This window comes from Protopterus annectens, chromosome 4.part0, assembly GCF_019279795.1.
Source record: "Protopterus annectens isolate FY-2018-M chromosome 4.part0, PAN1.0, whole genome shotgun sequence".
NCBI lineage: Eukaryota > Metazoa > Chordata > Ceratodontiformes > Protopteridae > Protopterus > Protopterus annectens.
In genome coordinates this window covers 41,507,051-41,522,441 of record NC_056733.1, presented here as the reverse complement: position 1 = coordinate 41,522,441, position 15,391 = coordinate 41,507,051, and positions in this window count along the sequence as shown.

Here is a 15,391-nt window from a genome sequence, read left to right as displayed (position 1 = left end):
TCTGAAGTATTTTCTAATAATAATAATACCAAAACCCTGTAAATTTCTATATGCCTGTTTAACCTTGGTTTCCAATCCTCCTCATCCTTAATGTACCGCACAGTCTGTTAGCACATTTTATTCTTATCAGTATTCTTGACTGAAGGTTACTGAAACATTCCTTTAATATGGATGCATTTGTATGCCTACGCAAAGCAAATACTATATTTATCTTACACTCATCAATTAATTTTTGAATGATGTCTGAATGATTGGTTGCTGTCTCTTTTATTTGGGAGTCAATTTCCTTCATACAAATCTCTTTTCTGGAATTCATAGGATCATAGGAAGTTACTAGGCTAATGGTGCTAGGGCCATTACAAGCCTAGCCAAATTCTGCCTTGTTTCTGCGATCAGCACCTATTGCCCCTGTCCAAGAGAGACACAGGTGGAACCCCCAGCGTGAATTTACAGTTACCCATCCAATTGTCCAGATTCCTCTTGAAGAGGGCCAAAGAGTTGCCCTGCTTGACATGAACTGGGAGTCTGTTCCACAAGTGTAGTAACCTCTAAGAGACAAATCTGTCCCTCCAGTAGGTTCTGTTAATGTCACATACCAGGTTAAGGTCTTTAGAGCGAGTAGCCTGTAAGCCATTGGACTTGCGGACATGCAGCATTTCCTATAAAGCAGAGTCAGAGATTGCCTTATACACAAGGCAGAGATTACCTCTGTGTAGTCTGTATGAAATGGAGTAAAGTGATAGTGATTTCAACTGTTCCACATAGAACATATGCTGAATACCTTAAATTCTCCTTATGAGAAACATTTGTGGTCTCTCCAATTGCTGCAGGTGTCTGGAAATGTACATGCTAAAAAGGCCATTGTATTCAATTATTGGCTTGATGAAGGAAGAGTACAGAGAGGTTATAACTTCTTTTTTCTGGAGGCAATGCCCTTACTTATGAGATAAGCAATATAGAATGCCCTTTTTACCACTGTGGAGACATGGTGATCAAAGGTAAGGTTGCTGTTAACCTGTGTGCCAGGTCTCTCACCACTGAGTGCGTGCTTAGGGTATTTCCATTGATGTGGTAGTTAGCAGGAACATTGCTCTTACTGAAAGGGATGATAATACATTCTTTTGCATTGACTTTAAGGCTGTGACTTTGGCACCAATCATTTGTTTGTGCAAGACCCTCTTGTAGGATGTTGACATCATTTGGGGATTCTATGACTGTTCCCAGTTTGCAGTCATCAGCAAACTTGCTCAGCAAAAGACCTTTAACTTTTGCTTGTATTTTGGAGAAATAGATTCCGAACAGCAGAGGTTCCAGCAACCTACCTAATGATATAAGTTTTGATACCTAACTGGGTGAGTTTGTCACTAATGCCTGAGTGGGGAGTAGTGTCAAAAGCCTTGGCCAAGTCCAGGTAGGCTGTAGACATGGTTTTTCCCTTGTCCAGGGCTCTGGTGACTGTCTCAAAGAAGTCCACCAGGTTTAACAGGCATGAGCTCCCTTTGACAAATCCAAACTGAACAGAGTCACGTGTTTGTAGATTACCTATATCTTTGTTGATAAGGTCCATGGTGAGTCACTCCATGACCTTGCAGATAAGGCTAGTCAGGCAAATAGGTCTGTAGTTCCTGGCATCAATGGAAGCATCACCCTTCTGCAAAGGGATAACGGTGGCCATTTTCCATTCAGCTGGGATGAACCTGGTGCTTAGACTATAATTGAAAACAGTACCCAATGGTGTTGCTAATTATTTTTGGAGCCCATGTAGGATGCAGCCTGGGATGTTATCAGGTCCCATAGATGCTGTGTTTTTGGCCTTAGACAGGGCATTTACAACCTGTTCTCTAGAGATACAAGGTGAGGACAAGTGGAAGGAATGTCATGGGTATGTGTGGTGGGTACAGGGGAGTGTTTTCACAGAACTTGTTGGCTAACAGTTTTGCTATGTCCACAAGCTCAAAGTATGTGGTTCACAAGACATCTGCAGCAGCTGGAAAGGCCACAGAAGTACCTCACAAAGAGGATTACTGGCCTCAAACAAATGCCTTACACTGACCATCTCAAAAAAACTCCAACGTTATTCCGTAGCATATCACCTACTCCGAGGTGATCTCTGCCTAACATATAAAGCTATATCAAACCCAGAGCTGTTGGACATGCTGCACCTAAAGAAATCCCAATCCCTCCGAGCTACATGGTCTAGGGAACTAAACCTTGTCACCACAATAAACAGGACATGCTGGAGGGATAGATTCCTGTCCCAGAGACTTCCCATACTCTGGAACAGGCTACCCATCTATGTCAAGCAAAGTGCTTGATTAGCACTCTTTAAGAAAAATCTTGATGAGTGGATGCGAAATAGGAAATACACCCCAGGGATCACTTCTGTGTCTCTGCTCGACAGTGGCACAGGAAAATAACTTTCTTGGGTGGCGTAAGCCAGGGAACCTTGTTGGCTAAGCTTACGTAGGCCCTTGGGCTGATAGCCTAGTACCTACCTATGAATCATTAACTACCAGTTTGGTGCAAATCTGGGTCTTACCTTTTAGGCTACGGATGTAACTAAAGAATGCCTTATGGTTATCCTCAGTTGAGGATGGTAATTTGGATTTGTAGTTTGCTTTGGAGGACTTCACAAGAAGTGTTATTTACTTGTTTACACTGAGGAGGGAATGTTTCCTGTTTAGGGTATGCTCCCTTTTACTTTTGGACAACAATTTCTTTCTCCTATTGTAAAGCCTGTTAATGGTAGTTGCCCACCAGGCAGGTTTGCTCTTCCTTGAAGAGCTTGTTTTGGTTCTGTCAGTTACAGCTATGTCAATGCAGTTATACAGGTGTTTTTAAAAAGCATTGGTGTAGGACTTGGCATAGTTGCCAGTTCCATCTGAGGGGGGGAGATGCACTGAAGCTATTTATGCCATCCCTTAAAAGGGTATAATCTGCTTTGGAGAAGTTTTTTAGTTTAGTTGCTGCTGGGAGGGGGGGGGGGGTCCGGTGTGAGGTGTGATAGTTACTTAGAATGAGACTGATTTGTGGTCAGATCTGACGAGGGAAGACCTCATAGTGGGGGTGCTACAGTGGTCCCCCATATTGGTAAGCACCAGATCCAGGATATTTTTGGGGTGTCCACCAGATTGTTCAGGGCATTGGAGTTAATAAACTCAAGGAACCTTTTGCATTTCCTTAATACGGTCACTAGGGTGACTTTTGGATCTTCCTTTCTTCTCTGATCTGCCTCAGTCTTATTACCGAAGTTTGCCTTCATGTCATTCTTTTGACAAAACATAAGTGAACCTCCTGTACTCAACCTTCTTTTTTTCTGTAATTTTGCCTACTCAGTACAACCAAGTGATTCAAAAATACTGTGGGTTTATATTATGTAATCGACCGCTTAGCTTGTCGAATGCCTAAACGTTGACAGCTAAGGGTCGAAAACTTACAATCTCGAATGGCCAGGTAAGTGAATTATTTCGTCAGGAAATAATTTGCTTGGCCATTATCGGGAATTTGCCCTTTCCCCAATGTAAAGCGATCTCGAAGTTGATATATTTAGTTGGGGGGGCAAAGCCCCCCACTTTTTTATGGCTTGGAAGTTTATGTTAGTGTAGCATGGTCAACCGAATTCTTTTCCGATGAAAGAATTCGCTTACCTGGCCGTTCGAGATTTTCGACCCTTAGCTGTTGACATTTAGGCATTCGATAAGCTAAGTGGTCGATTAGATAATATAGACCCAGTACTGCTTATATAACTTATTTTCTGGTGCTGATCGGTAGAGCTCATCTCTCAGGATTGTTATCCTGTTTGCACTATATCGGAAGTCACAAGCTTATTTTTCAAATTTGAACTCATTTTATTTCTAAAAATAGGAGCACCACCAACTATCCTTCTCATCACTGGATCCTTTGTCAAGATACACGAGTTATAACCAACTATATCTGTAATTATTTGTGAATCAAGTGGGCATGTCAGTACCAAACTTTGATAAAATTTATTAACAGGATTATTTTCACCCTTGCTGTCTTTATCAGTCCTGTTGTCTGTTAAGAACCCAAACATATCAACTCCTCCTTTTGTAACTTCTTGCAAAATCTCTTTTAGCAACTCTGCTATATAACCTCTTTCCAAAATGCACTTTTTAAAATTTCACATTCATTTACAAACCCACACAAGCTGGACTCAATATTTCCCGCATATTCTGTGGACTATATTTATTCAATTTTATTTTTTAACCAGGGTAGAGCACTGATCTTCATGGACCTTTTTCAGAATAGCCCGGGCATACTGCCTGGTGAAGTTACCTGCTCAGTCACACAGTTAAGCAAAGGAGGCTGAGGGAATCAAACCCTGGACCACAGGAAACAGCTCATTAATAGCTCCTTAATCCTCTGCACCAACTGCCATACCACAAACCTTCTGTGGAATATCAACCTTCCACTGACAACGGAGAACATGATTCTAAGGTGTCACTCCAAAGAGAAAAACACTGTTTAACCATCTATAACGCTAAGTAGCTGCCTGTCAAAGCTAGAGCAGTGTATCTGCTGAATACCCTGACATACAGGATACTTAATGAGCAGTATTGCCCTTAATTCAAAAACTCCCCATTCATTAGGAGCAGCGGCTATGAACTGAGAAGTAACGACAAACTGCAATTAGTTAAGACTCTTCCGTATACTATTGTCACTGATGTGAAAGCCTTCTATAAAATGACTCTTAATTTGGAAAGCCATGCTTCAAAATTTTTTAAAAAGTCTTTGAAAATGTTTTACTGAGATTTTGCAATATGATTTAATAAACATGATTATTTCAGCTATCACTTTCCAGGTATATTTCTACATATAAATACACAACTCATACAACTATTGTGGCTTTTAACAGCATTCCTTGAAATATTGTAAATAAATATATCAGCTGTTCCTTGAAGGCAGTCAGTGCATTACTACAGTTAAAACTGTGAAGTTCATTGTAAAGTAGTTTCTTAGCGAGTATGAATGCAAAAATACACTTTTTACACCATAGCATTTATCTTAATTACTCTAATGTGAGTACTGACCTCTTGGCCTGCAGCTATAAGGTTTACTTGTACGTTATTTTCTTGTGGCTGAGTGCTACTGTTTACCTGTGTTTCTCTATACATAGTTTTTTTGAAAAATCATGTTTCCTTTTGTTTGTTTGTTGCATCTGGGGCTGATTATGGCTGAAAACAGTTTTTGGACTGTTCATTTTTCTACTTAAAGTTAAATAAATACATGATTATACTTCCTAAATACAGAAGAAATTATCAAAATTGCATCTTAATTCCTGAGCACTTAAAGCTTATGAATATGCCTGTTTTAGGGACATGGGTGACCATTGCTAAATCAGCAAGACCAGATAACAAAACACACCATCATTTAACTTTCACCGATGCCTTATTGTGTACTCCTCTCAATTTTTTGTTTTGCACTGTGTATCAAAACTCTCCATTGTACACGCTCAAACTAGTAGCACAAGAATCAAAGACAATGCCAAAAATAATGAGTGTCAAAGACCCAGAAGTTAAGGACAGGTTTTAAATATTGCTGAAGGATATAAAGTCTTAAAATCTAATCTAATCAAATGTCTGTCTTTGTTTGGTAACTGCAGACCTTACTGATGTGCCAGAAACACACATTTGATGGAGACCAGTCTAAAGTATGAGGCAAAACCAGGCATGGCTGGCTTAGGCCAGTTGGACCAGTTTGGTACCACTGGGCCCCAGTTTTACAGGGGGCCTACCACACTAGGCTATGATAGGGTCATTTTACCTTATACAATCTACAAGATTTACCTGGGAGACATTACAGCAAAGTGCAAGGCATTTTCCTATGTTTTATCTTGCTTTTGCAGTAGCTACAAGTCTCATTAGTGGAAAGGACTATACTTCCTGTCATGCATTGCTCTAATGGCTAGTTTAGTATTATTAATATTTCAGCCTCACACTACTTGTATGGATCACAGTGTTAACTGTTCATGCTCTGTAGTCATTTGAGTGCTAAATTTTCAACTCAGAACTGAAGTTTTATTTCCCATTTGGTTTTGTGTATCATTCCATTTACTGTTGAAGAAGATAAGACTGAGTGTAATTTGAAGGCTGTCCACAGCACTCTACTTTCTTTTACTTTTCAAAATATTTTGGGTTTCTAATACCATGACGGGAATGGACTCTATTCCTAAATCAAAGTATGATGAAAATTCATGAAATTAGTATTGTTTCAGTCTTTGATGTTAGCCAGAAGTGCTCTTTGCAACACCCGCAATGTGCCCAGAATTGACTCCTGCAGTTCATGTGGAGTTACATGTATCAGTAAGTAACATATCTAAGTACGATTGTAAATTCTTTTCTGTAAGACCCATTTCTCCAACTACTATGAGAACTGTCTGGGTATCCTTCTTCCAAATTGCCCTCATTTCTGCCTGTAAATCTGCTATTTTATGACTTTGTGTCTCTCTGTACACAAGACACTGTAGTCACTGGGTGTAGTAATTTCAGTGATCAGTGCTTTTGTCTTCTTTTCATGGACTACTATATCTGGTTTTCTCGCATCTAGTTTTTGAACTGCTAGTAATGGGTGATCCCATATGATATAAACTTCATCATTTCCTATAATGCTTTGTGCCTCGTGTTTCCAATGCTTCTCAATTACTTCAATATTATAATGTTTGCACAATCCCCAATACGACAGTCTAGCTACATTATTATGCCTTTCAGTATACATTTCTTCTGCCATTAGTGTATCACATCCAGCAACAAGACGTGCAACTGTTTCAAATTCTGTTTTACAAAACCTGCATTTGTCTGTTTCTCACACATTTTCAATGGACTTTGTAAACCAAAGTGTATATGGTCCACTATCCTGGGCCACCAATATTAACCTTTTGTCTTTTGGTTTAAATTCACCTCTCCTTAACCATCTCTGTGTTTGGTCCTGATCAACATGAGGTTGTTGGAAGTTTTCTGTACTTGCAATTATATTTATGCATTTTCCACATTTCTTGCCTGCTCATCTGAGCCTTCATCTTATATACTTTCTTCTGTTTTTTTTTGGCACATTTGGTTGTTATCTGATTTTTATATTCTGCTTTGATTTCCATTCCCGCTTGACACCGATATGCTTCTGCTAAACTAAGGAGAGAAGTCATTTTAGACTTATTCTCCTCATGTTTTAAAACCTTTACTATGTTTGGATCTTGTGAGGTCAGCAGATATGTATGCAGTCCTACCACTTCATAGATTCATAGATTAGTACTAAGCTAACTGCCCTTGCGAGCCATTTTAAGCTTAGCCAATTATCCCTTGTGAGACTCAAACCCTGCACCTTGTGTTTGTAAGGCAAACACCTTAACCATTAGGCCACCCCTCCCAACCACTGTGGATCTAGGGTCTATATTAGAACACTGAATGTTCTAAATAGCAAATGCTGACATAAGCGAAAATGCAGGACCTCGAAAATGTTATTGTGGGGTGCTGTGCCCCCCTCCAATAAATATATACTCTAACTCCGAGATCACACTACAGTGAGGAAAGGGCAAATATTCCAATCTTCACCGTACTGCGATAAAAAAAAAACTTTGAGGTCCTGCATTTTCCCTCGTGTCAGCATTCGCTATTTAGAACATTTGATGTTCTAATATAGACCCCTGGATCTATACATGTAATCAATTTCAAGGAGACCTATACCTCCTCCTTCAGAACAGGGAATAAATAATATTGGTTTACAGTGATTTTTATAAATCCTTTGATAAGCACAAAGTTTGGACAGGAAGAGCAAATTGGTTTATAACTTGGACTTTGTTCCTAGATGTCAGAACTGTTTTCAATATTAATTTTAGTCTTCTAAAATATTCCTTACTTTATTTTATTCAGATTTGTTCATTTTTTATTGTTGATCTTTCATCACTTCCCAAGTATTTATACATTCCCTCTTGCTCAAGTTCTTTTATATCACATTCCTATCCCAGATTGATATTGTATTGGTACTACAGCTTTCCTGCTTTAAAGGTTGACATTCTTATATCATGTGAGAAAGTTTTCATCACTTGTAGTTGCACTTTCAGTTCCTCTTCTGTTGAACTATATAGTTTTAAATCATCCACACAAAGAAGATGAGAAGTCTTTACACTTTATTGTTTTGTGGGACCCAAGACCTTATCTGTTAAGTAGACAGCTTAATGGGTTATGAACAAGACAAAAGAGCAGCTGTGACAAAAGGTCACACTGAAATATCCACCTCTGAATTTTTATCCCTGGTAAAATAATTTGTCCATTATTACGGCTTAACTATGAAGTGGTTTGCCACTGTTTCATGGTCGCTGTAATGTAATCAGTCAGTATAGGGTGTATCTTGCACATTTGTAAGCACTCTTTTATTCATGAATATGGGATGCTGTCATATGCTTTTTTATAGTCTCTCCTTACCATACTTAGATTCTTCCTCTTTTTTTACAGTTCTCCATTATGACTTTATTTAACAAAAATGATCCTTTGTTTCATATGACTTTCTTTTGTTCCATTTCTCACGATTGAGTATTTTTCTAAATGACTATAAACTCTATTGTCATCAATTCCAGAGTATAGTTTATACATCTTCAGAAGACAAGTTATTAGTCTATAGATGTTAGGATAACTTGCAGTTTCATTCTTAAGGAGGAGTATCATTTTTCCTGCTGTTATCCAGGTTGGCGCCTGTTTGGGGTGCGCATATAAATACCTCTTACTCATGGCTAAATCTTCACGTAAATATGTTAATATTTTTAGACAGAAGTTAGGTAATGCATCTGGGCCTTGGATTTTTCCAATTAGCAGCTTTCTTAATTTTGTTTCAATTTCTCTGGCCATTACTTCATCCAATTTCATATCCTGTACATTTGAACCTCTTCCTCTTATTCTTTCTTTTACTGTTTCTATCCATTTAGCATCTTTGTTATGTTTCACAGGATCCTCATAGATATTTCTCCGAAATGTGTATATTTCTTATTTTTGTGGTGGTGTTTCAATTCCTGTTGCCTTGTTTCTAGTTCTCTGTAAAACTTTTTAGGTCATAAATAACTTGCTTATTTTGTAGTTTTTCTTTATATTTATCTGCACATTTATTAGTTTTTCTGCCTATGTTAACATCTTTAGTGTATTATTTGCAATAATGTAAGATAGATCCTAATCTGTTCTGATACTGCATATTGTTTTTATCAGGTCTATCTTTCTGAGTATTTTTGTTGATCTGATCCCTCTTCTGTATTCTTCTAACAGTGACACTTCTTGTATTAATTGCTTTATAGTTTTCTCTGTTCGATACTTCCATGACGGCATTTGATTTTTCCCCTTCCCTTCCTTTCCCTTATTGTCCTGTGTTTTGTGGTAAGACTTTATCTTTTATTAATTTAGCTACACGGTAGTATATCATATTTACTTCTGTTGTATTACATAAATTTCTATCAACAGTCCTGATTACTGTGTTAATTTGTTTTATCAAACTTCTAACATTCTGGGTCTTGTTGATTTTCTGTAGTCTATTTCTTTCAATGATCGTAATATATATATCCATCAGTATTAAATCAAGCAACTCTTCCTTTAGATCATTTTCTTCTAAACTGAGGGAACATTCTTTGTTCTCCATTTCCTATGGGCATTCTACAGAAAGTTCATGAGCATCTTCCTGTGCCATATTCTCTTCAGTTTCATCTTGGGCCATCTGTTGCTCTTTCATATGGGAACTAACTGACCTATCACTCCACAACATTGACTGTGTCAGAGTTGCCACAGTTTCCTGTTCCTTCCCTTGCTATGCAACTCCAACTAAACTTTTGTACTGGCTTCCTACTGAAGGCGCCAAAATATCTTCATATGGCAACTGATCAGATGTTTCCTGCTCTACTGGTTTCTCCTTAATTTGGGAATTCATTATTCTGTCCTGCTATGATGTTATCAGAGTTAGACTTTCTGCACTCAATCCTTCACTTCACAGGTAATCCATAACCTCAGTTTCCGTTTCCTCAACTTCTTCATTACTAATCCTCTTTTCTACTTTTCAACTTTGTTTTCTTTTTTTTTTTTTTTGTATTGTAAAATTTTCTATATCTGGATGCCTTATTAATGAATACCATCATAAATAACTATGGAATAGTGAGCTACTGCCAGTTTGAAAACAAATACAAGTGAGCATAAATGAAAACACCAGATGCAGTGATATTATTTATTTATTTATTTTACATTTGTTTACCGGGATAGTCCGACTGGATACATGTCCATTTTCAGTGGAGGCCCAGGGAGAAAAGCTCCACATAGTCAAACATACAAAAAGTTACACAATAAGTTAGAAAACAATTAGAATATATAAAAAAGTGTTAATATACCTTATGTACATTGGTTTAGAAGTGTTCCCTAATAAGGACTCACAGTTCTCATGGACAGACATACAAAGGTTACACAAGAAGTTAGAAAACAATTAGAATATATAAAAACAAAGTGGTAATATATCTTATGTACATTGGTTTAGTAATGTTCCCTAGTAGGGACTCACAGTTCTCATGAACAGACGCAATTACAAGTAAGATTGGATACATAGCATGGTGATGTAGTTAGATGTTATGATAATTACTGATTATGCTATGATAATTACTGATTATGCTATTGTTTTAGAATTTAATCCGGGTTGGTACATGGGCATAGCCAGTTCAATTTGAGAAACTGTTTGAGGTTTTTTTTGAAGAGACTTTTGGAGGATTGTAGGGTTATATAGTTTGGCAAGGCATTCCAGGTTTTGCCAACAAAGTTATTGAACAGGGATTCACCAGCTGAGTTATTAGCTTTGTGGGTTTGGACCAGTAATTTGTTGGCTGACCGTAGGGATCTCAGGTTGCTATATGGCTTAATAATATTTATAAGAGAGGGGGTATCTTTAGGGTGGTACAGAACTTTGTGCGCTATTAAGAGTTGATTTAATTGAATTAAGCTGGGCAGTTCTAGCCATTCTAGTTGTTTCAGGTTCTGGCAGTGATGGGTTTTATGGGTGGAGCCAGTGGTGAATCTGGCAATAGGGTTGTAGCTATGGGACAGCTTATTTCGTTTGGTTTTATTGAGGTTTGAGAGTACAGGTGAGGCATATAAAAGAGTAGAGAGTAGGTGTGATCAGGCGATTTCAGTCCTAGCCAGTGGGGTTAAGAGTGTTTTGTTTCTATACAGTGATCCAAGCTTCTTATTGATGGTCTGTACGGTTTTGTTGACCTGTAGGTCAAATTTGCGATGATTGTATATGATAACCACTAGAAGTTTAGTGTGTTGATCTGGGGAGATAGTGGTGCCATTGTTAGATGTGACAGAGAATGAAAATGTGGAAGATCTACTAGTGGGAGTAAAGAGTAGAAGTTTAGTTTTATTGGGGTTCAGTAGTAGGCGTTGGTTGGCGAACTGGTTCTCAAAAGTGTTAAATGTATTTTGGGTTAAGATTTGTAGTTCGGATGGGGAGGTGGCTGAACAGATGAGAGTGGAATCATCTGCATATTGAATACAGGTAGCTTTAGGGATAGCAGTGTGAAGATTATTGATAAAAATAGAAAAGAGTAGTGGGCCTAGTATGGAGCCTTGAGGGACACCAAGTGTGAGAGGTAGCTGACTGGAGAGTTTGCCATGCCATAGTACCGCCTTTTGTCTACCAGTTAGGTAGGACTGGAACCACTGGATAGTGTGCGTGTTGAGGGAAATGGATTTTAGAGAAAGAATGAGAAGTTCATGGCTGACCATGTCAAAGGCTTTTGATAGGTCAAGGAAGAGGGCGGAGGTTAGCCTATTGTCATTTCTGTTATTGTTTATGGCATTAGTAAAGGAAAGGAGGGCTGAGGTGGTGCTGTGATATGGCCTGAAGCCATGCTGGGAGTTGGATAGTAAGTTATTCTGTGTCAGGTATTGCATTAGTTGCTTGTGTACACATTTCTCCATTATTTTGGCTAGTGGGGAAAGAATGGCAATGGGTCTATAGTTGGACACGTCTATTGAGCTACCACCTTTATGGAGTGGGATGACGTGGGATATTTTCCAGAGGGAGGGGATAGCATTTTCGGATAAGGTTCTGTTGATGAGGATAGATATGGGATATGCAATGGCATCTGCAGCTATTTGTAGGTACTCTGCAGGGAGGAGGTCAGCAGTGAGGGTGGTAGGTTTTAGTTTTTTTAGGAGAATTTTGATAAAACTAGTGGATATTGGTTGGAGGCTAAATTCAGGGTGATTTGTGGATAAATTAGGTGTGTGGTTTAAGTTTGTGGAGGTTAGGTGATTTGCTAGGGATTGTTTTGTTTCGGTGAAAACGTTATTATAAGCGCTAGCTATGGTCTCTGGGGAACTATGGGTATGGTTAGCCGGGGTTGGGGTGGTAGAATGTCTTGGATGAAGTAGTTGATTTAAGCCTGCCCAGAACTTTTCGGGGTTGTTTTGATGTTTTTGTAGGAGATTATGGTAGAAGCTTTTTTTTATCCAGTAAAATAGATTTTTTTGTGTCATTCCTGAGTTGATGATATTTTAGATGGTCAAGTGGGGCTTTGGTTGTTCTACAGTTGGCCCAGGCTCTGTTTCTAGCTTTGATTTTAAATTTGGTCTCTTTTGTGAGCCATGGTGCTGTGTTTGATCTAGATTTTATTGTACGTGCTGGAGCATGGGAATCAAGGAATTTAGTGTTAAAGTGAGCTACAGCCTCATCTAATGGTAGATTTTTTAGTTTTGACCAGTCAGCTGTTTGTAGTTCATTTAGGAATATTGCAGTGTCAAGGTTTTTTCTGTTTCTCACTGTTTTATATTTGGTCTGGTGAGGGTTCCTACCTTATATTTTATGATATAGGTTAGAAAATAGTCACTAAGGTTGTCAGGGAGAGTGCCAGCAGTATACAGTTGGGTTGGTTCTTAACTAGGATCCAGTCCAGGATACTTTCCCTTTTGGTCGGTTTGTTTATCCTAGTGGGAGAGGTTATGGTCTGTTTAAACCCAGCTAGTTTTATAGGAGTGAGGGTGGTTCAGCGGATCAGGGGTGTCCGTCGGTGTTAAAGTCACCAAGAACTATAGTTTCTTGGGGATAAGTAGTGGATAACCAGTACAGGATATCCTCTAGGGTATTTAAGTTGTTGCCTGGTGGAATGTATCCACAGATGATGTTTAAACATTTGTACTGGTTAATCTGTAATTTGGTTATGAGGGGTTCAGCATTGTTGAACTGGGGTGGTTGAATGGTGTCTCTATTAATGGTGTCTCTATTAACAGTTAGAGTGTTTTTGTAAAGGACGGCTATCCCACCTCCTTTCCTAGTAGCACGGTCTAACCGGTGTATATTATATCCTGGGAGTAGCATCTCATTGTCGGTAGTACTATGTTTTAGCCAGGTTTCCATAAGACACATAATGTCTGGGTTCTGGGTTGCTAGGAGGGCGTGTAGGTTGGGAATCTTATTGATAATACTTCTAATATTTAGGTGAAATGCTAGGAGGGAACTAGTGGGAGTAAAAAGGGGTAGCTTGACTGTGGGGGTTGTGGTAGGGGAGTGGAGGTTATTGGGTGTGGGTGGGCCAGGGTTGGGATGAATATCCCCATGTGTTATAAGGTTATAGTGACAGGATATTCTAAGCTTTAGGAGTTTATTAGTTTTATAAAGTCTTTGTCTTTAGGATTGTGTTTTGTGGTTTTACAGGGGTGATATATTATTGAAGGTCGTATATTCGGTTTGCTGGGGATGGCACAGTGTTTGGTGTTATGCGTGTAGTCGTGGGTGTCTGTTTGACCTTGTGGGTAGTGAATACCATGGTCATGTATTTGCTCATAGGCAGTAAGATGGTAAAATAAAAACAGTATAGGCATTATTGTAATTAGTATTTTTTTACTTGTTTGCATTTTCTGGGGGGGGGGGGTTGATGGTTGATTGTGCTAACAGGATGTGGAAGAGTGGAAGAGAAGAAAAATGGGTGTGGGGGAGGGCTGTTCGGTGATTGGAATGGGTGTGGGGGGAGGGCTGTTCAATGACTGGATCTTAGTATAAGGGGAGTGGTTGAGTGTAGTTTAAATGTAGGAGTAGTGGGGGTGGATGGTAATTGGGGGCAGGAAGGGGAGCAGAGTGAGCCTGAGCGGAGCGGGCTAACACTGACTCCAAGTATTTCCCTGTGCTTATGGTATGTTAAGGTAACATTTTGGCTGTATTTAGATTTGTTTCTTTTTACACCACATTTTTAGGCTCTTTTTAATCTATAGGTTATACACTTGCAGGATAAATTAATAGCTGCATGGTATAATTTTCTGGGCTATGTGAGGGAGTGCAGGGTGAAATGACTGTTGTAGCAGTTTAACCTGTTTGAGGAAAAATAGGGGTGGGGGAACAGAGAAGGCAGTAGGAGTGGTTAGAGGGGGACCTTGATTGACTCAAGACACCACAGCAGAGTTAAGTTTAATGTAAGGGCCTAAAACCTGCACTCCGTACTTAATAATATTTATGTTTAGCAGGAAAGACAGACCAACAGTATACACTTTTGAGGATTTTTACAAGGGTCACTTGTTCAATGTCAGACAAGTAAAACTTTGATACAGGAAATCTATGTTTGTGTAGAAAGCCAGAAGGGTACAAGGTATACCTGTAAAAATTAGGGTCAGAGACACTAATGTAAGAGTCAGCGTACTTTAGTTACAGGGGAAGGAGGTAAACACTCGAGTTGAAAAGAGCCCTATGGCTGACCAAAATAGTGACTCACTTAGTTACACAGCACTGTAAGAGTAAGCTTAACAAATGTTTTTATATGTGTAACCTACTTTGTTTAATTGCTGGGAAAAAACAGTTTTTGTTGAGAGAGTGGTAGCCAAATTGCAATCCTGTAGACACCGTTATGCAGGAGCTGCAGTATGCTAGTGGAGGTAATCTGTTTAATTGCTGGGAGAAAAACAGTTTTTGTTGAGAGAGTGGTAGCCAAATTGCAATCCTGTAGACACAGTTATGCAGCAGCTGCAGTATGCTAGTGGAGGTAAACTGTGAGTCGCATCAGGTCAGCCAAGGGGGAAGAGAAAGGGAAATTCTAAGCACCTAGATTTGAAAATGATCAAATGATTAGGTGACTTGTGATCACAGAAGCTTGTTGCAGAGCATTCCCAATTCAATGGAATGGCAGAGAAACACTTGATACTGTTGCAAATACAAGTAAAATAATCCCAGAAAAGTGAGACATGAGGTGTGTGTGTGTGTGTGTGTGTGTGTGTGTGTGTTCACTGGAGGGATATAAAGGTGAATAGAAAAAATAATTTCACTTGTTTAAAACAGGAAAAACAGTAACAGAAGCAGCTTGAATCATAAAGGTTCTTCATGGTTACTGCAATTTCAGAGTCACAAGCAAAATGGGTAGAAGGACAAGAAGAAAATT